Raw genomic sequence first — 21,762 nt, forward strand, 5'->3', positions numbered from 1 at the left:
GTCTGCCTTCTAGGACTGAGGCCTTGTCCACTCTTACAGCTCTGCCCCCTCCCCCACTTGGGAGGGGGCACTGCTGGTTATACACCCACCCTGATCACAAATGATCTTGTGCTTCTGGTCTCTAGTTTTAGCCCTAGACGTCCCTGATGCCAACCCTGGGCCTCGATGCCAGGGCTGCCTGTGCCTTGGTCTGGATCGTCCATGAAGATCCTGTCTGGCATCTGCTCTGCTCTTCGTCGCTTACAAAACCACTTCTCATAGGGCTCGTATGCACTTACAGAGGGGAGAGCTGGGGTGCAGAGCTAGGTCTGCTCCCACCTGCAGCTAGGGAAACCTCTAGCTCCTGCCATACCTCCCTGGGGGGTCTGGTCCTCTATCAGGGCCTCACACTCAGCCTCTGATTTAACCCTTCTGTGCTCAGGTTGGGAAGATCCTGGCACTTCAGGGTTTGGTAAAAGAATCAGGCAAACAGTCAGAGGCAGGGCCTGGGAGGCAGAGGCTGTTTGGAAACTTTAGCTAGGTCTGAGGCATCTTTGCCAGGAGAGAGAACAGAGTGTGAGCCAGGAAGCTGAACGGAATGGGAAAGAGGAAAAAAAAAAAAAAAAAGAAGAGGGGACCAGGAATCAAGGTTGAAAAGGGTCTGGAAACCTGAGGCCTGGGGTGAGCTGTCAACAGACTCTTCCGTCACTGGTGGAATGCCTCGATACACAACAGACTGGCCATTCTGAGGCTGCATACCTTAAGGCAGCCACGGTCCTCTGCAAAATAGCATGGATTTGGAGGCCAAGAGACACGGGTGAAACGCTGTGCTCTGCCACCCTCTCCCCATGGGGCCCTGGACCAGTGTCCTAACTTCTCTGAGCCTCGGTTTCTTCCTCTGGGCCATGGAAGCAATAGGAGCTGCTGGCCGCAGGGTTGTGGTAATGACCGAGGAAGTGACTGAAGCGCACAAAGTATGAGGCGACCCAGGGCTGACTTCCTCCTCGTCACCACAGCTGACCTGGCTTGAAGCTGCATCTCCTGGTGCCCTCTAAGTCAACCCGGCACGGGAGCCAGGCAGTGCCATCGGCTACAAAGCTCTGTCTCCTTCTTCCTCAGGCTCTGCCAGGTGTTCTGGAGCTAATGAGAACGACGCAGGAGAGACCAGCTTGAGGATGAGCAGGGACTCTCCGGGAGAACCATCCCCTCCCCTCTGGAGAGCCCCGGGCTGTTTCCAGGTCCCCAGGGTCAGACCCAGAGCCCTCAGGAAGGTGGGGCGCCAAGAACTGAAACCCGATGGTAGGATTCCCCAAATCCTCCTCCGCCGTGTGTATTGCCCCGCCTCCCAGCCACGCCCACTCTTGCTTCTCAGCTCGTTTCCCCCATTCCTCCTTCCTGGACAGGGCTCCCTGCTCTTCTCCTCCGAGATGTGGCCCCTGCTCCTCCAGGGCCTGCCTCAGCTCATGCCGCCTCCAGAAAGCCTCCCCGGGGAGTCTAGGGCACGTTGACCTCTCTTCTGGCTGAATTCTTCCCCCACCGTTTTGATTTGTAACTTGGCACCTCAAAATGGACCACACTCCACCCTGGGCTGCACCCTCCCTCTCCTGTCCATAAACTTGGCTTCTGTGTGCTGCCCAGGCTGGGAGGGGGCAAGGGATGAGCCTCCTTCTATAACCCCCAAGACAGGGAGTCCAGTGCAGAGAAGGAGGGATGGAAGGCCAGGCAATGTACATGCAGCTTTTTCTGCACATTCAAGTTTGGAAGGAAGATGGGAAGGAGCGACTAAACAGTAGAAAAGAGGGAAGGAAGAAGTGAGTTAAAAGGAGTGAAAGGGGAGGGAAGGGCCGCTACGTGAGACTCAGGACCACAGTCACAAGAGGACAGATCAGACCATGATCCAGGCTGCCTTGGATCATGCTTTAAGGCTCTCTATAGATTTCGCGATTATGTAACTCTCTGGCTCAACAGACTCCTCTTTGAAAAACCCTTGGAACTCACCTCCTCCAGGCGGCCTCCCATGACTAACTCTACTCTTTTGCCCATCCCCTTGGCTCCCTGAGCTGTACTGCTTTGCACTCATCAATGCCCATCCATTTCCCATGATGCCAGGTCCTCTGCGGGAAGGGCTGGAGGTCTCTGCCTCACTGGCAGTGAGTTTAACGCTACATTTTTCATCTGTAGTCAAAGATTACACTGTCTTTTTTCATCACCTTTCTTTGAACAATTTCAGACAGTATTTGGGGGATATATTTTGCACAGTTATTTTAGACCCAATCTGCCTCTAAGTAACCTTGAGACAAGACCTGCTGTAATCTTAGATCCGTGTCTTTACTATCAGGCTCGGTATGTTGAGCCTGCGAGGATCCCCAGATGACTAAGTCGTAGTCCCTGCCCTCAACCAGCTTGCAGTCTTGTGAGCAGAGTCAAATTTGTGCTAACTGTCAACAGAGGCTGTGTAACGCGAGTGCCTGGGAGGGCGAAAGGGAGAGTCTGGGAAGCTGGACAGGGAGGTGATGTCTGAGCATCTCAAGGACAAGCAGAGTTCACCAGACAGTGGGGAGGATGTTCCAGGCAGAGAACACTGCAGGGGCAAAGGCCAGGAGAAGTGAGAGGGCAAGGTGAGCTGGGAGAAGGCGGGCACCTCAGTGTGACTGGACAGCGGGCAGGTGAGGGGCCTCACATCACACGGCAGAGGGCTTCGCGCATCTGGCGAACACACACTGACTTTAACTCACAGCCCACTTTTCCTTAGTTAGATTAAGGCAGGGACTGTCATTCTAGTTGGCATCTAGAGATCTGTGTGTGTGTCAGGGAGGGTGAGGGTGCAACAACACAGATGAATCTCAAAAACTACTTTATGACACAAAAGACCGCATGCCACGAGTCAGACAGAAACGGCAACAATGGTTACCTCTGAGGGCAGGTACTGACTGGGAAGGAGAAAGAAGGGACTTTGCGGGATGATGGAAATGTTCCACATCTCAAGCCCGGTGATGGTTATTCAACTTCATACAATCGTTGAAACTCACTGAATGGAACGCTGAAGGTCTGTACATCTTCTCATTCGTAAAACAGACCTTAAAAATACATGTGAGCGTTCTTGCTTGTCACAATGACTGAAGGGTCCTCCTGGGAAATATTCAGGGGAGTGGCCAGGGATGCTGTCATAACAAAGAACTCCCCCACCCAAAGGCCAGCAGGGTCCCTGTTGAGAAACACTGCTGTAGGCCACGGGGAGCTACAAGGGGTTCAAAGAGCAGAAAGAACTGGCTACACCTGGGTTCTGGGAAGACGGGGCTTTTGAGGTGATGGGAGCCCACAAGGTCCAGGTATCTTGGGTGTGAAGTGACACAGAGGTGGACATATGACCTCCACTGCCACTCCTGGGCCTTACATTTGGCCAACTCCAGCCCACTGGTCCGAAGCTGCCCAGGCCCAGGAGGTGCCCTGGGATGTCCCTCTAAGGCATCCCAGAAGGAGGCCAGCTAAGGAAGTCAGAGGCGGCAAATGTAAGAGGGAAAAGGACACATCCCACCTCTGGCCTCCCTGCCTCGTGATAAGCACCAGGGATGCTGACTGTGATCACCTTCCTCTGAAATGCAGTCTCAAGGAGGCGGGGCGCCCTGGGAGACCGGAGTCACGGGAAGCAGGGCTGGATATTGCTGCTGCTGCTACCAAAAGCCATGCTCTGAAATCATGGGCAAAAGAAGAACACAGCCAACTTAGACTAAAACGCTTGCCTGACACCTTCCTTCAGGAAGCCTTCCCGGACCACCACGCTGGGCAGGTGCCTCTGCTGTGTCCCCACAGCCCTCAGCTCATCACCAAAGCACAATTACTACCTAGGTGTGAACTCTGGCTCTGCCACTTACTTGCTGTGTGCTCCTGGCAAGTTACTTAAGCTCTCTGAGTCTATTTCCTTATCGATAAGCTGAGGATAATAAAAACCTTGTGCAATGAACTGTGATAAAGATTAGGTGAGATAACGTAGTAAGCACTCAGAAAAGTTAGTATTTCAGATTACTGTAGCGAGCATCAGTACAGACCACTGTTGCCCGGTTACTCTCTGGTGCCCCCAACGGACACACACAAGCTCCTTGTGGGCAAGGTCCTCATGGCGTGTGGATTTCCTGGAACAGTGAATACCTGCATGCATGAATGAATTCCATCCCTAAGATCTCTCCTGAGAGCTTTCTTTTCCCACTCACCATGCGTCTAAATCACAATAATTCTTCAGAAATGGAGGGTGGATTCATTTGTATTCTGTTCCCTTGTCTGTCTCCTCCCTCATGCCATGCAGAAACCTACACAAAATTTACTTTAAAAAATGAATGGGTTCTTCCTGGACCCTCCAGTCCTAAGACTTCACTTAGTGGTCTTTTTTGATGAGTACACAAAAATCCTTAATAAAAAGCACCCCGTGGTTCCTCAAAAAATTAAATACACATTTATCATTTGATCCAGCAATTCCACTTCTAGGTATATACCCCAAATAACTGGAAGCAGGGGCTTAAGCAGATACCTGTATATCAACGTTCATAACAGCATTATTCCATCATTCACAATAGTCAAAAGGTGGAAGCAACCCAGGTGTCCATCAACAGATGAACGGATAAGCAAATGTGTTATATACGTACAACGGACTATTATTCAGCCTTAAAAAGGAAGGAAATTCCGACACACACTACAACACGGATGAAGCCTGAAAACATTATGCTAAGTGAAATAAGCTAGACGCAAAAGGACAAATGGTATATGATTCCACTTACATGAGGTACCTAGAACATGTGAATTCATAGAAAGTAGAAGAGAGGTTACCAGAGGCTGCGGGGAGGGGAGAATGAAGGAGTTACTGTTTAATGGGTACAGAGTTTCAGTTCCGCAAGATGAAAAGAGCTCTATGGGTAGATGGTGATGACGGTTGCACAACAATGTGAATGTATTTAGTGCTACAGAACTATATACTTAAAATGGTTAAAATAGTAAATTTTATGTATTGCCCCGTAATTTTTAAAAGGCACACCAAAACAAATCAATAAAATGTTGGAGGGACTCCATCTGAAATCTGACACTCCTCCATCACACCCTCAGCGCTCTGTGACTTGGGCCTCCCGGCCCATAATGTCCCTCTCCATCCTCTCCATGGCTCCAGCTCTGGTGTCCATTGTTTTCTTTCTACCCCAGGACCCAGGACCACGTCCTCTGTATCCATGAAATCAACCTGCATCTGTCCACAGACGACATGTACTTTAACCTTGTGCTCTTTTTCCCCCTCCCCCGGGTCCTGTCATACCCTATTGGGGATGCTTAAATCAGATGCCTTGAGAATCTGAGATGGAAAAGCTGTGTGCTTGAAGATGTTCACTGCTATGTCCACCAATTAAGAAATGATTAAGTAAAGTATGGAAGCCATTGAGGATAGAAGAAGGTCATGTATGAGTACAGAAGTTACAGGGAAAATGTTAAGTGAAAAATGTTGGGTACAAAACTAGATGTGGACTCATTTCAACAATAAAAGATACAGATCTATAGAAGAAACAGAATGGGACATATAAAATCGTGGTTCATTTTACAGTTGTTCTATAGTAGGTTGTGTTATTTTTACAGTGTAATTTATTTTTCAAAGGCTGGCACACTCTTAGGCAGATAATGAAATATACAATCTTTGGAGTCCACTTCAGACAGCCACATGCCACCCACCACTGAAGTCCACTGAATCCCTCCTGAGCGGCTTCCAGAGAGTTGGGGGAGAAAGGGAACATTTCCACTCTTAAGAAAGACATATCAAAGCTTGGTATGTCTCTGTAATGACGTCAACCAACCACCTCACCATGCAAAGGAAGGGCAATTCAGGGTCTGTATCTGCAATCACAGTAACAGGAACCAGACTTGGCCAAGAACAGTTTATCCCCTACATTAGCTCAAAGTTAGGAATTCTCACCAAGATGCTTGCTCGCTTACAAATTGTGGATCCCCTGCATCTAGCTCGAGGAGATCCCTTCCCAACTCAGCATGCCACACCCCAGGTATGGAAACTTGCGTCAAGGCTGCTTCAAGGGGGACACAGGAAGGAGGGTGGCTTTTATTCTATGTGCCGCCGCTGAGTGGGAAAAGCTTTCTTCTGTCTAAGAGTCTGGGGAATTCTGGAGCTTTCCCAGATATTGGTGGCCAAGGTGCTTGTCTCACGTCTCACCAGCTGCAAAAAAGATGGGGATGATATTGAAGAATGGGGGAAGACCTTATTTTCTGTAATGCCATGGTTTAAGGTAAGGAAGAGCTTTTTGGTGATGGTACTGTTCAAAACCTCAATGGGTTTTTAGTTTTTTTCTTCAGCTGACCTGAGTTTCCAGTTCCTAGAGGTGAAAAAACATGCAGAATCAGATGGAATTTGGACCAGGGCACCTAAAGAGTCTAGGATTCTAAGAAGACTTAGACTACCTGTCAACTTGCCCTCTCAGAAGGTCCAGCCTAGTATCTGGCTCTGTCTGCTTGATGGAAGCATCCCGTCTCCTCTGTGACAGGACCGCCTGTCTACCTCCCATCCACCACAGGGAGGCACAGGCCCACACTGTGACAGTGGTCACTGTCCTCCGGGAAGACAACAGTGTGGGCCTACAGATATCACAGACCGTAGTGCTTAGTGCCATAGGGGCCCTAGAAGCCCAAGCCCTACCTCCTAGACATGGGGAAACAGTTTGGGAGAGGGGAAGGACCTTGCCCCAGGTCACTTAATCATGAGTAAACTTCGGATTGAACACAGGTACTTACACACAGATAGCTGCGCTGACCCACACTGGTAAGAACATATTTCCTGGTGTGTGAGTTCAATTTTTGGTAAAGAGTGCCATACGTTTTGAAATGTTCACACACACCCTGTGTCCAACTGAATGCAGACAGAAAGCTTTAAACGATTAACCATCTTCTGGAGTTTTTCCATTCGCACTTATAGATCCATTTAAACAATTAATTGGGTGCTTAAAGAACTTATACTTCTGTAAATAGTTTCTCTTTCCCCACTGCCCTCTCTGCCATTTTTGGGAATCTGTCAAGTTATTGAAGATGATAATTCCTTGTCCTGCAAATATGGGCCTTTGGGCTAGAGATGAGTTTCTTTAAAATCTCTACAAGGGAAATGGCTGAGGGCATAAGAGTTGCACAAGGGAAAATTTGAAATGAAGCCAGAAGGTTGTATATTTGCACTGGAAAGGGGATGAGGGAAGACCAAAAAATGTTACCATTTTAATTGTTTTACAGTCATTTCAGGTATGTTTTACTTTTTCGCCTTAGTCAACAGCCATACTGAACATACAGACGTGACTCAAATTTTCATCCTTGAATGACATCACAGATATTCAAATCATCTGAGCTTTATCATTTTGATCATACATAGCTTACTTATGCCCTTACTATGCTACAACAACTTTATTTAGTCCAAGATAGGAGGCTTCGTACATAAATGGTGGTTTCCAACATTCATTCATTAGACAATTATTTAGTGAGCCACTGCTGAGTGTCGGGCTTGGTTTTCTAGGCATGACGAACACAAGGAGAACAGGACTCCAGTTCTCTTGTACTCATTAACATCATACGACCTCTTATTCCTCAGGCCTGTAAGCACCTATGTGATCTGGGCCTGCCCCTCTCTCCTACCGTTTTCCTTTCCACCCTCCCTCTTGACCTATGTTTTCCGGCCACACTTGCTGTTCCCTGAAAACACCAAGCTATTCCTACCCCCAGGGCCTTTGCACTTGCGGTCTCCTTTTCCCAGAATGCTCTTCCCCAAGGTCACTTCCTCACTTCATTCGGGTGTTTGTTCAAATGCCACTTCCTTGAAGACAATTCTTTTTAAAGGTAAATCTCTTCCCCCACAGTCAACCCTCATCCTGCTTTATTTATCTCCAGAGCATTGCTCACCTCTTGAAATGTTATAGTTTGCTTACGTTTTCTTTTCTGTCTCCCTTGGTAGAGCTCGGACAAGAAGTTCATCTTTTTCAGCAATGTATCCCTAGAGCCTGTGAACAGCCTCACATGTAAGAGATGTTTCTATGTATTTGGATAATAAGTGAATGAATGAAGGAGGAAGGAAGCAACTGGCTCTGGACACTTTGGGGTGCTCGGTGAGCCAGCTTTGCAGGAGTCATTCTGGTACCCTGTCAGATCATGGCCCTCACTCCTGAGCCTCCCCTTCCCCCTCCCGCTGGGCTCTGTCTGAGAATGGATGCCCAGCCACTCAGGCTCCAAACCTTGCCGTCACTTCTCATTCCTCCCTCCCTCCACTCCCACATCCAATCCGCTGCCAGCTCTGGTGACACTGTAGCCTCCTGCTTCAACTCCTCTTTCTCTTCATTCTTACAACCCCTCGCCCCCCATCTCCCCTATCCAAACCCTCCTTAACTCTTACCTATACCGCTGTCATTGTTTCCTACCTGGGCTCCCTGCCAGCAGGCTCTCCCCCTCCAATCTGTTCTCCATGGGGCAGCCAGAGTGAGTTTCCTAATGGCCATGTTTGATCATGTCTCTCCCCCACTCAAAAACTAAAGGCCGATGATCACGTGGCTTGGCACTCAAGGCTCCCAGCAACTGCCTCCACCTTCCTACCCAGGCTTCCTTCTCATGGCTCCTCTTTTAGCCTTTTTGCCCAGTTGGAATGAATTGTTTTCCAGTTTCTACACACGTCCTAGAAGCCCCCACCGCCGGCTCTCTGCTCATGCTGTTTCCACTACTTATAATATTTTCCTCCTTCCTTCCGTTGTACAAATCGTTTAGACCCAGCTCAAATGCTACCTCGCTTCTCCAAGAAGCCATTCCTCGTCTTCCAGAAGAATAAACCCCTCCTTCTCGCTTCTATCCAAGGGGTCATCTGTCTCTCTTTTCGGACAGGTTTCAGGAAAGGACAGGCAACGTGACATAGAAGAAAGAGTTCAGGATCTGGGGTCAAAAGCTCTGAGCTGGAGACACAGCTCTCTGGCTCTGAGACTTTTACAGTACAAATCCTTAGATAAGTTAAACTCTGAGTCTTAACTTCCGCATCTATAAAATGGGAATAATAATGCTACTGATATCATGGGTGTGTTATGAGGATTAAATATAAGTGACAGTGTGTAAGAAAAGCTTTGACTGTATATAAACTATCAAATTCAATCATCCTTAGGTGAGAAATAACTGATAAACAAAAGTGACTTCTCCCAGGGAACTTCATGGATGTCCTATGCTGGCTGAGCCCTAAGTCCAGGAATAGATCAGTGGAGGAGGGATTTTTTGAGGGAGAGGGACTTTCAGGATTCAAAATCTCATGTCCTTTGGCAATCTGAAGAAGGGAAGAAGTGGAGGGTGGACTTCCTTGGTGGCACAGTGGTTAAGAACCCGCCTGCCAATACAGGGAACACGGGTTCCAGCCCTGGTCCGGGAAGATCCCACATGCCACGGAGCAACTAAGCCCGTGCGCCACAACTACTGGGCCTGCGCTCCAGAGCCTGCAAGCCACAACTACTGAGCCCGTGTGCCACAACTACTGAGCCTGTGCTCTAGAGCCTGTGCTCTGCAAGAAGAGAAGCCACCGCAATGAGAAGCCCATGCACCATAACGAAGAGTTGCCCCCGCTCACCGCGACTAGAGAAAGCCCGCGCAGCAATGAAGACCCAACACAGCCAAAATAATATGTAAATAAATAAATATAAATTAAAAAAAAAAAAGAAGTGGAAGGTATATCCATAAGGCTGGGGCCTTAATGATATTAACAGCTACCTCTTCGGAGCTTTTTCTATGCCCCAGGCCCTGTGCTAAGTACCCTACATAAATGATTTCATCACAGAGTAATAGAAGAGGAAAACTATAAGTGCTCCCCCCCTTCCCCAGCCCCCCCCCAACAGTTCAGACCTAAAAGATATCCTGACACCAATCCAATGATCTTATTTTTTGGAGAAATTGAGACCCAGAAAGATTGTAAGCATTCACTGCAACTGTCCAGCCAGATCTCTTCACTCTGAGGGTGAGACCCATGGCACTGCAATAACCCACGGGCCACTGCTCATTATGAAGTCTATGTAAATGGTGCTTCTGGAGCACAACGCCATTTACAGGCACAACCATGTGAGTGGTGGCCCCTGGAGTTATGCCAGCTGGTCACCCTGTCTCTGCTCCATGCCAGGTTGCTCACCCAAGAAGGAAGCTCTTGAGAAAAGAACCTCAGGCCCCTAGAGACTGAACACTGTCCTCCGTGCCAACTCCCCCATCCAACAGAGTCTTCTCAAAGATGACTGACTTTATCCATTCCCCATCCAGCTTGCACTCCATCAACATACCTCTCGGGGCACCCTCTCTGCACCAGGCATCGGGTTCAGCTCTGGGGATACCCAGCTGCCTTTGAGGGAGCCTTGCCTGAGCCATCACCCGAGCCTGGTGAGGCTGTAACTCAAGCTTCCCCAGCAGGTCTGTCAGCAACACCAAGAGGCCGCACTCAACAAACATCAAGGAGGGAGAGGTGGCCGGACAGGAAAGACTCAGAGACCTCTACAAAGGGATGATGAAGGGAGCCTGGTTGGATTAGAAGACCTAGGCCCTTAAGGAGGGGGGTAGTCAGGTCAAGGTGGGGGAAAGGGGGATGACTCCTTGACCATGACATTACCTGGTCCAACTAAGGACACTGGTTCAGTGACTCCTGGGAGAACCAGGACTAACACCCTGGAATCTGATCTCCTGTCCAGGACTGCTTCATTCTCCCAAACTAAATCTCAAGATCTCCTCTGAGGCTGAAAGAGGCAAATTAAAGGCCAGCCTTTTTTTTTTTTTTAAAAACAGTAAGTATGGTAGGAAATGAATGGCATCTGATGCTCCAAAAGGGGGCAGGGCTGGAATTACAGAGACTTTCCTGACACACTCCGGTAAATTTTTGGGATCTGGGGTTCCAACAAGGATAAGGATGGAATTGTATAGGAGAGGACATGAGTATGAAAGCCAGGGATGCTAGATTCTAATGCAGGCTTTGCCAGTAACTCTCCCGTGACCTTGGTCAAGCCACCTCACTGGGTCTCAGTTTCTCCATCTGTAGAATGAGGGCGTTGAATGAGTTCCCAAGATTCACCTGGTCTTGACCCTCTAAGGTACATGATCCTTGGTAAAGTAAACCCCTCAGAAGTCTGACCCGAGCAATCTCCACGTTTTGCAGGAGCCTGGGCCTCATCCAGGAAAAAGGGGCATGCTGGGGGAGGGGAACACGCTGGGCTTTTATTTTGGGGGCGGGTGGGGAACTGGTGGTTTAAGCTACACGGTCCGGGGGAGGAGAGGCGAAGCGAAGCGAAGGCTGGGAGCCCTGGTTTACAGGCCAGCAGGCTAGCGGCGATCTCCAACCTTCCTCCGGAGCTTCAGACCCTGGAGAGGTAGGTAATGCAGCCAAGAGCCGCGCACCAGCCACGGCAGCAGAGAGGCTCGCACCCCGGACCACCATCCCGATCCCTCCCCTCCCTCTCCGGAACCGCGCACGAGCTTCGTGGGGAGTGGCCGCTGCTCTCTCCCCTCTACCCAGCGCCGGGTCCCCTCCCAGGCGTGGGGGACCCCTCCCCCAGTCCCGGGGCGTCGGGAGCCCCACGGGGGCGTGGCGGGGGCGGGCGCTGGCTTCTGCGCCTGGGGGTCTGGAGGAGGTCTCAGTTGCCGGGGCTCCCTGGGAGGGACCCCGCGCCCTCCACCTTCCACCTCCCCACACAAAGGCGCCGACGGAGGCGCCGCACTTACCGGCCAGAGCGGACTCCGGGCGCCGACGAGCGGGCGGGTAGGCTGGCGGGAGGATGTGCGCGCGCGAGTGTGCGTGTGTCCCTGTGTGTGTCTGCGCGAGTGTGTGTGTGTGTGTGTGTGTGTATATGTGTGACGGGGACCTCGCCGAGCTCCGTGCGTCTGCGTGTGCGGGGGCGTCCGTCCGTCGGTCCGTCTGCCCGGCGCTCAGTCCCGCGCTCCGTGCGCGCTCCCTCTTCAGATCGCCTCACCAAATGCGCTTCGGCTGCGGAGTCTCGGGCGCAGCCGCCAGGTCTGCTCCTCGCCCTTAGTCCCGGCTCCGCCCCGCCCCCGGGCGGGCTTGCGCCGCTTCCCGGGAATTGCGCAGGGCCTGAGGGGCTGGCTAGCGCGGGGGCGGGGAGCTCCTGCGGCGCCCAGGGCCCAGGTGGGGCCGGGTCGCGGACCCTTATTCTCCGACCCGGATCTCGGGCGCCCCCCACCCCGCAGCTCCGCTCGGAGTCCCCTCAGGCGCCGCCCCCACGCCGAGGTTGCCTGGACCTGGAGGGCGGGGGAGCGGGAGCACCGCATCTATTTCATTCATGATTTTCTCCTCTCGGGAGCCCCAGGCCCGGGTTGCGCTGCTACGGCGGCCGCCAGAGGGACACCGGCGGGGCCATGCGCGCCGAACCCGGTGCAGGACCGCCAGGCAGACAGCTGGGGGTAGGGAAAAGTGAGACAAAGGGGTCATAGCCGGGGGGTGGGGGGGGAATTGCATGGAGGGGGTGCTGTGGCGCTCCCCGCATGATGCCCGCACGATGCCGTTGCCGCACCTGCACAAGCAGAGTGGTTGCATACAGCGGCGCGCACAGTGCCGGATACCCAGGACCCGCTCCAGGACTCGGGAGAGGCACTCGCCTTCCCACCATTCCCTGTTCAGTCTCTGAGGAGCAAGACCTTTCTCCGCCAGGTCTCACCCTCCTGACGCGCATCACGGGGCGTGTACTTGTCTAGGCTTTCTCGTGGGCACCGGCGGCCTGGACGCGCAAGGAGCTGCCCACGCGCCCCACAGTCCCACTTTTCCCAGGCTGGCACCCCGCTGGCCGGAGGTTCCTGGCATTCCATCCCGATGGGGGCTTTTTGAGACGTTGGGAGGCATACAGGGCCGGCATCCTAAGCTTCGTTTTCACATGGGGAAACCGAGGCGCACCATCACAGGGCTACCACCCTGGTTCCAGCCGCCGTCCTCTTTCGCCTGGATCTCTGCAATAGCCTCCTTACTGGTCTCCCCGTTGCCACCCTTGGCCCCCTGCAGTTGATTCTCTACGAAGCAGTCAGAGCTATCCTTTTAAAACGTAAGTCAGATCGCGTTGCTCCTTTACTGGAAATCCTACAATGGCTCTCCATTCGTTCAAGTGAAAGCTAAAGCCCCTGTAATGGCTTGCAAGGCCTCTCATGAGCTGGCTCCCTTTTATTTAACTCTGTAACCTCACTTCCTACCACTCCAGTCACACGGGCCTTTTTCAATGCGTCACCAACATGGCAGCCACCCTGTGGCCTCAGGACCTTTGCACTGCTATTTTCTCTGCCTGGAAACTTCCCCCAGATAGTCAAATGGCTTGCTCCTTTACTTCTTAAGTGTGTCACCTCAAAGAGGCCTTCTGTGACCACCCTATTTTAAATGCAGACCCACTCCCCCCATTTTCTCCATGGTAGTCATGACCTTTATTTCGTGTTCCTTGCCTGTAGGGTTCACTAGCCCTTCACTTCCAGCTCTCACCTTAGTCCTTTGGCATCCTAGTTCTCCAGCCTTACCACACTACTCTGTTCTCTAAACAAACTGCATTTTCCGATTTCTAGCCTTTGTTCATGCTGTGCTTTCAGCCTGGGATACCGTCCCCTGCCATGTCTTACCTAATTTTTAAGTTCCAGTTCAAATACCTCTTTCTCTATGGAGGCTTCTCTCATATTCCCAAAGACACTCAGCCCTCATTCCTTTCTGTTTGCTATAGTAACGATTCCTTGCCTTTTACCCCAAGTCCCCTATGAAGTCCTGAGTCTCCTCTCTCTCCAGTTCCCAGCACTGAAGGGACCATCAGTCCATGTTGGTGGATCAAGGGCAGTGAATGGGAGGCCCTGGGCTGGGCCTTGATTCATCTTTTTTTTTTTTTTTTTTCTAGGAGTGGCACAGAGCCCAGCTGGGTCTTGTTATCCTCAAGTTGTTTCTTGTGGAACAAGGGGAAGGGTCAAATGTCAGATAATGGGGAAACTGTGGGTAGATGTGTCAGCCAGTGCTCAAGGGCCCACTCTCCCTCCCTGAAAGTATCATCTCCGTCATTCAGCATAAGGCTGATTTTCCCCAGACAGTGTCAGTGTAACAACAGCAGCTACCGTAAATGAGCGTTTGGTATGTGCCAGGCCCTGTTTTGTATGTTTTCAATGCTCTGTTTAATCTTCATGGCAATTTTGCGAGGCAGGCATTTTGATGTCACCATTTTCAGAAGAGGAACCAGAAAGAAGTGACTTATTTACGGCCCTACAGTTGATATGTGAGGGGTATGTGTTTCAAATTAAGATCTAGCTAATTCCAAAGCCCAAGCTCATAGGGCAGAGACCCTGGTGACTGATGAAGTGAGGGAGCCTCAGCAAGGTCACCCTGGCCCAGATTTTTTTTTTAAATTTATTTATTTTTGGCCGTGTTGGGTCCTCGTTGTTGCATGTGGGCTCTTCCTAGTTGTGGTGAGCGGGGGCTACTCTTCGTTGCGGTGTGCAGGCTTCTCATTGCGGTGGCTTCTCTTGTTGCGGAGCACGGACTCTAGGCGCACGGGCTTCAGTAGTTGTGGCTTGCGGGCTCTAGAGCGCAGGCTCAGTAGTTGTGGCGCACGGGCTTAGTTGCTCCGCGGCACGTGACGTCTTTCCAGCCCAGGGCTCAAACCTGTGTCGCCTGCGTTGGCCGTCGGATTCTTAACCACTGAGCCACCAGGGAAGCCCTGGCCCAGATTTTTGCTGAAGCCAGCTTGGGAGTCACAAGGGCGTGGCTCTCCAGGGAGGGTGGGAGTTGGCAGATTTCTGTCAGCGGTGCCTGTGATGTCCTATGGTGGAGGCTAGTTGCTGTCCTTCATAAAGTCAACTTTGGAAGGCCAGCACTGCCTCCTAAGCATTCCTACCTGTGTGCTCTGGGTTCAAAGCCCAGCCCCAGCTGTCAGGTGTGGATAACAATGCCCATCTCAAAGGGTTATGGTGAGGAAGGAGAATGATAATATACCTAGAAAATAGTAGGGGATCAAAAATGATCTTTCTCCTTTGCTTCTTGTAGGGAGTTTCTATCACATAGAGATATACCCAAACTTGTCTTCTCATCCCGTGTCTGCCCTGTACACCCTCTTATTTAAATGTTCCAGATTCCTATAGTCCATTGAGCGTTGCCCTCGGGTACAGATAAGGAAAGAAAGTCTGACATTCATTGAGGGCTTTACAAATAAGCTATTCACGTTGCTTCCATGGACTCTCTTCTTTCTTCTTCACAAGCCCCTTAAAAGGGAGGTTCTGTTATTACTGATGAGGAAACTGAGGCACAGAGAGGGCAAGGGACTTCCCTACGGCCACAGCGCTCACTAATTAATAGCAGTAATGAGATTCTAACCTACGTCTGACTCTGCACTCAGCAAGCACCCCTCTTCCTTAACCCCATCACCATGGAAAGCAGCCCCATCGATTTCCTTTCTCTTCTCTTATGGGGAAGAAGGAGTGTTCTGTGAGGTTCACGGCAGTGAAGTAATTGTGAGGTTGGGAGGATTTAGGCTTCTTGAGTCATTTTGTATGACTCATTTACCCGCTCTTGATGAGGGGAGGAAGAGGGCTTTGGGAGAGAGAAAGATGGTCTGAGTAACCAGAGAGTGGCTTGCTGGTGGTTTCTGAGGCACTGTTGGAGTCAATATTTCTAGCTTATGACCTCACTTGCAATTCACTCTATCAGTAATGAAATGTTTTGCTTCAGTGAAAATGTCCCCCATCCAGATTTTTATTTATTTACTTACTTATTTATAACCCACCCCAATCAACAAAGGATTTGAGGTTGCTTACCACAGGAGTAGAAACCATAAAACAATGTTAAAATATCAATAAAGATAGAGAATCAGGACCAAGGAAAATGTAAATAAACTTTGAGAGACAAGGCTTAATCATTACAGCCGGTGTTTATTGAGTTCTTCCAGCATGCAAAGGAATTTGTGTACATTATTTCATTTAATCCTTAAAAGAGTTCTACGAGGTGGGTGCTATTATTATCTTTATTTCGGGATATAGGGAACCAAGGCTCAGAGAGATTAAATACGATGCCTAAAGTCATATAACTAGTCAGTGGTAGAGCCAGTATTTAAATCTAGTTTGATTTTGGAACTCATGCCCTTAACCACTGTCCCGTCCTGCCTCCCCAGGGGACAAAAGACCACACACTTGCAGACCACAGGGGCCTCTAGAGTACTGGGTTTGAGTCTCAAATTCGGTTCTAATTTTCTTGGATATCAAAAAGGAAGGCCACAGCAAGTTACATAGAACTAATGCCCTCACATCCTTCAGGTCTTTGCTCAATGTCACTTTCTCAATGAGACCTACCCTGACCACTCTTCTTAACTGATGCTGGAGCCTGCCTGCCTCTTCAGCAGTTCCAATCTCCCTTTGTCTTTGCTCTTACGATGGCACATTTTACCTTCCGAAGTACCGGACGATTTATAAGCTATGTTATATATTTCAAATATGTTATATGCTTTATATAGCGCATAAGAGGTTCTATTATATATTTTATAGTAATAAATATACTTATGAATTACAAATTAGATTACTTTATCTGTTTAATATGTTCACTATTTTGTTGTCTGTCTTCTTCCACTAGAATACCAGGCCGCTTGGGGGAGCATCATCGTCTCTTTGGATTGCTGTTGGATCCCAAGTGTCACGGACAATGCCTGATATATAGCAGGTATTCAATACATTTTTGCTGAATAGTTGAATGATAATTTCAGAGAGGAAGGACAGAACAATATACGTAAAGTGGCAAAGTAGGTCATGTTGTTTTGCTAGCTCATGTTTTCCTTTCCTTCCCACTTTCTTTTCTCCTTTTCTTTTTCTCATTTCCTTGATGAATTTAGGCAGCTCTAGCACTTAGCTCTCAGAGCAAGTCTTCTGAGGCTTTTCTGATGGTAGACCCTGAGGGTCCCTATGGCCAGTGACCTTTGTGTCATTGTTACAGCAAATGCGTAAATGGGATTCGTGGTGCTGATTTTGGTGGAGTCTCTCAGTGAAAGCCGGATATTATCCCCACACTTAAATTGGCAAAGGTAATCCTTTTAGTGGTCTAAGAATAGTGTCCAAGTACCATTCCCAACAATTTGAGTTTTATAGCAGATGCTATGGGGAGGGAGACGGGAAAACAAAAAAGCGGAGCTTTTGTGTGAAACAATTGATTTAAAGGGAGGACATCCTTATGTTCCGAAGAGCTCACCTCCCCAGTTGTGTTTCCTGGCTGCAAGCCTGAAGATTGAAAAGCCAAGGTCGTTAGCGAGGTTTACCAGAGGAGAACCTGAGCTGAGACCAATTGCTGGGGTGGGTGTGGGTGTGGGTGTGATGTGAGCTTGCTTGGGAGCTGCCCACAGATCCTGGCCGAGCCTCCGGGAGCCGCAGACACCAGCCTGTCAGCTCAAGGTGAAGGCCAAGGGCACAAGGCTGCCAATCCCAGGAAGAAACATCAGAAACACTTGTGTCAGGAGGAGTGGGAGTCAGAACTTTGTCTCTCCCGTGGTCACTGCTCTGGGCTCCTGCAAAGCAGATTTATTCAACGAATATTTTATGGAGTACCTACCCTGAGTTAGCCATTGTTCCAGAGGCTGAGTACATGTTAGAGAACAGGATAGTCAGCTTCTCTGCTCTCACGGAACTTACAGTCTGGTGGGAACACAGTGCCAGTGAACTGGGTGAAAACAATGAATAAAAGGATCATTTCAGACAGTGGTAAGTGCAATGAAGAAAAAGAAAAGAGAGTGTGGGTGATGGGGAGTGTAGGTGGAGAGGAGACACTTTGGATTGAGGGTTCAGGGAAGGCCTCTCAGAGGAGATAACATTTGAACAGGACTTGAGTTACAAGAAGGAGCTGATCTCAGGCGGCCTCAGCCTGCAGTGGCTTGAAGCAGGATTTTGGTTCCCGTGGCCAGAGATTGAAGTCAGGCTGCGGCAGTGAGTGTGCTGAATCCTAGCCACTAGACCATCAGGGCCAGTGGCCAGTGACAAGGCGCTGGCCCATCAGCTTTGTAGAAGTGAATTTCCACAAAGAGACAGAAAGTAGTGAAACAAGTAAAGTGTTTATTAGGAGGAAAAAGGGTACATGTGGCTAGACACACGGGCGGACTCCGAGAGAGAGTCGTGCCCTCATGGTAGTTTGAATCACTTATATGGGGCATTTCTTCCAGATTTCTCTTGGCCAATCATCTTGCTTTGCCTGATTCTGAGTCCAGATTTGGTTTATCTCAGGGTCCTTCCCTGTGTGCACGTGCATCTCTTAGCAAGATGGATTCTGGCGAAGAGGCCTATGGGTAGGTTGACATCACTTACTATGGAGTGACGCCCCCTCCCTTTTGACCTCCAAGGAGCCTTTCTGCGCATGTGTAGTCGGGAAGGTCTCCTTGACCTTGAGAATGAGAAATATGTGGTCTCTTATCTGGGCAGGGCTCAGCGCCTCTCTCGCTCCTGCTATTTTGGAGTTTCTGTCCACAGGGGACAAACTCCAGCTGCTCAGCCTGGGGCCCATCTATCTCCTGCCTCAGAGCCAGCTGAGCAGAGTAGGGGAAGAGCTTCCCAAGCAGAACTTTCTCTTCTGGGCACAGCAGGAAGGCCAGAGAGAGAGATGAGGTGGGAGAGGAGGGCAAGAGCCAGGCTGCAGGGGGTCTTGAAGGCTGTGGGAGGAGTTTGGGTTTTATTCTGATGTGCCAGGAAGCTACGGGAGGTTTCTCAGTGGGGAGATTGATGAGACCTGGATCTGAACAGTGAGTGTCTGAGACATCACAGAAGCACCAGGAATCGCAGCCCTTCTGCTCTCAGAGGGCCCTCAGAGGCTGTGTGGCCCCGTGCTTCCCAAGCTGGCTGTGTCTCAGAATCATTTGGGGAACTGCTTAAAAAATATGGATTCTCAGGCCTCCCCCTGGAAAATCTGGTTCAGTAGGATGGAGGTGAGGCTCAGTCTTAAGGAAGTTCCCCCAAATGATTCTGCTAATTGGCCAGGGTTGGGAGCAACCAGCCTGGTCAAGGCCCCCATGTTAGGAGGGGTGTACTGAGGTCCAGGGAGGAGAAATGCCTTGCCTGAGGGAACACAGTGAGTTAATGGCCAACTAGTGTCCTGACCCCAGAGCAGTGCGTGGCCAGGGGTCTCTGGAAACAAGTCACAGAAGTGACCGTTGTCTAACCAAACAAAGGGGAATTGATTGGAAGGCCATGGGGAAGCTCATTGCTGGAGGGGAAGACTGAAGGACCATGCTTAGAAAGGTGGAGTTCAGGAAGCTCCAGAAGTTTTCAGGGTTGGGAACATCTCCACAGTCACACCCAGGTGTCACCACAAGGATACATGAGCACCTTTCCTGCCACTCGAAGTCCTGGGAGAGTGAGAGTCCGATTGGCTGAGTTCTGGTTGTGGGCTCACCCCACTGGCTAGGGGAGGGCACACCTTGATTGACAGTCCCATCATACCTCGCCCAAGATTTCATCCAAAAGGAAATCAGAAGGCTGTTACCACAAGAGCAGCCCAAAATGTCCTCTACATCTGGCACCTCAGAGGGCTGTAAAGATCTGTCGTCATTGTCATCATTGCCATGATCATAGTAATACTTATTTGTCTACTACTTACAATGTGCCAGGTACTATTCAAAGCATGCTACATCTATTAACTCATTTAACTCATACTTTAAGGCTATGGGGAGGATACTGAGATAGATACTGAGCAAGGAAACTGGAGCAGAGCAGGTATGTAGCGACTAACACCTAGATCCTGCTTTTATAGGTTCCAAAGCCCATTTATACCTGTCGTCTAATTTCCTCCTCATGACAACCTATAAGGACAGGCACTTTTACAGATGGAGAAAGTGTGTGCACATGTTCTAGAGTCAACAGCTACTAAGTGGTGGAGTCTTTGGGTTCATATATTCACTCATTCATTCATTCCCACACTCATTCGTCCAATAGCAAGTGGCTGTCAGGCATCAGGACTGTGCTGGGTTCTGGGAGCTCACTTGTTAGCAGCTGTAGTTTCTTCTCTGCAGAAGTTTGCCAACTCCAGGGGCAGGGGCAAGAGAAAAGGCTTCAGCGTGTGTGTGGGTCAGGAACCAAACCAAACCCAACCAAGGCAGGGGCCTCATGTTAAAGAGTTTGGCCTTCATCTTGAGGGCAACCGCGGAAGGATTTTAAACCAGGAGTTTGTGTTTTATGAAGACAACTCTGACTGCAGTATGAAGAATGGACTGGAGCGGGGTAAGAATAAAGGTAGGGAGATAGTTAGGGGGCTGATGCAGTGATTCAGGTGAAAAAATCATGGTTGCCTGGATTAGCATGATGGCCCTTGAGGTGGAAGGAAGTGAACAGAGTTTAGAGAGAAGTGGAATTGACAGGACTTGCTGATTGGATGAGGGTACAGGGGGAGGGAGGGGTTTAAGAAGAGGGCAAGGTTTTTGACCTGGGCAGCTAGGTGAGGAGTGATGCCATATACTGTGGGTAAAGGCCAGCCGAGGGGCCACTTGGGTAGGGAGATGATACGCTCAGTTTTGGACAAGTGGTGTTGGAAGTTCCAGGGGACAAGGACACGGAGAGACAGGAGTTTGTGGGCCTTTGGCCTCCAGTTCCTATGCTCTACCCACAGTGCCTTGCTAATTTAGAATCTCGATCTGTCAAGAACACTCAGAAACCACAGACTGTCAGATCTAACTTGAGAGATCCCCTCACATTTCAGATGAGAAAAGAGACGCTAGAGAAAAGTGGTTTCTGGAAGGTCACAAAGTGAGTAGATGTCTGAGCCGAAGGCCTTCTCCCTACCACCCCCAGTACCCTGGTCCCGAGGGTGCACACAGGAAACTTGCAGCTCAGTCTAGACTCCAGAAGGGCTCTGTTTGGCCTACAACTAATTCAAATTAGTCGCCATCGTTAAAAAAAAATCAGGACATTGCAAGTACAAATCCATATAAAAATAACAGAAGATCTGGTAAGTTCAGGCTCACACGCCTACGTGACAGCGACCAATGAATCTGGGTAGCAGTTGCTCCCTTGAGGCAGACCGTGTCCAGTTTGCCATGGTCTCCACTCTTACCGCCTTTACTGAGGGCCTGTGTTATTTGCCATGTGTCAGCATGCTTGCTCTGTTGTTTTTCTTAAAGGGGAAAGTCATATATTTCCTGGAACCCATCTAAGAGACCTCTTCTCTGACCCCAGCTTGCTTTCCCTGGTCTCTGTAAGCATTTGAATTATGACCCTATCGCTTCCCCTCTGTGAACCACACATTCCTCATTTGTAAAGTGAGGTATTTGAATATGATGATTCCCAGATCCTTTCTAGTTCCGGCTTGCAAAGGCTCTCCAAGTTTGCACTTCAGAAATGAGTTGTGCTATTGACAATGCTTCATTGTTCTGCAGATGGTTTTTGAGGGATTGCTGACCCTTGACTCTTTTGTCCTTGAATTATGGTTTATCTAAGCCCTTGGAAGAAAAATGCCTTTTGTTTTGGGAGTTTATCCTTCATCGTTTGATTTTGGAAAAAAAAAAAAGAATACTTCAAACAATGCAGCATAGCTGCGGTTGCTAGGAAGGGCGAGCAGCCACAGAGGCTGCCTGGAGACAAGGCCATCAGAAAACTCTTGTCTCCCTTCCCTCTTTCCCTTCTCTTCCTTCCCTCCCTCCCTCCTTCATTCTCTCTCTCTCTCTTTTTCTCTTTTGAGCAAAGATATCATAATCAACAACCTCTTCTAAAAAGATCAATCTTAATCACCAATAGAGTTTAGGTTGTCCTGAATCCAAAGGGTAATTCCTAAAGACCGCCCCCCCCACCAGCCAAACTATT

General features: G+C 49.7%; 1 protein-coding gene across 1 annotated transcript in view; it reads right to left on the bottom strand.

The window, feature by feature from the left end:
- Positions 1-12,013, bottom strand: part of PTPN5 (protein tyrosine phosphatase non-receptor type 5) — a 55,028-nt gene extending 43,015 nt beyond the window's left edge. Inside the window, exon 1 of the mRNA XM_060017341.1 lies at positions 11,707-12,013. The gene's annotated coding sequence lies outside the window, so the exon portion shown is untranslated. The remainder of the gene's footprint in view (positions 1-11,706) is intronic.
- Between the last annotated feature and the right edge of the window lie 9,749 nt (positions 12,014-21,762).

Source organism: Delphinus delphis, chromosome 8 (assembly GCF_949987515.2).
Source record: "Delphinus delphis chromosome 8, mDelDel1.2, whole genome shotgun sequence".
NCBI lineage: Eukaryota > Metazoa > Chordata > Mammalia > Artiodactyla > Delphinidae > Delphinus > Delphinus delphis.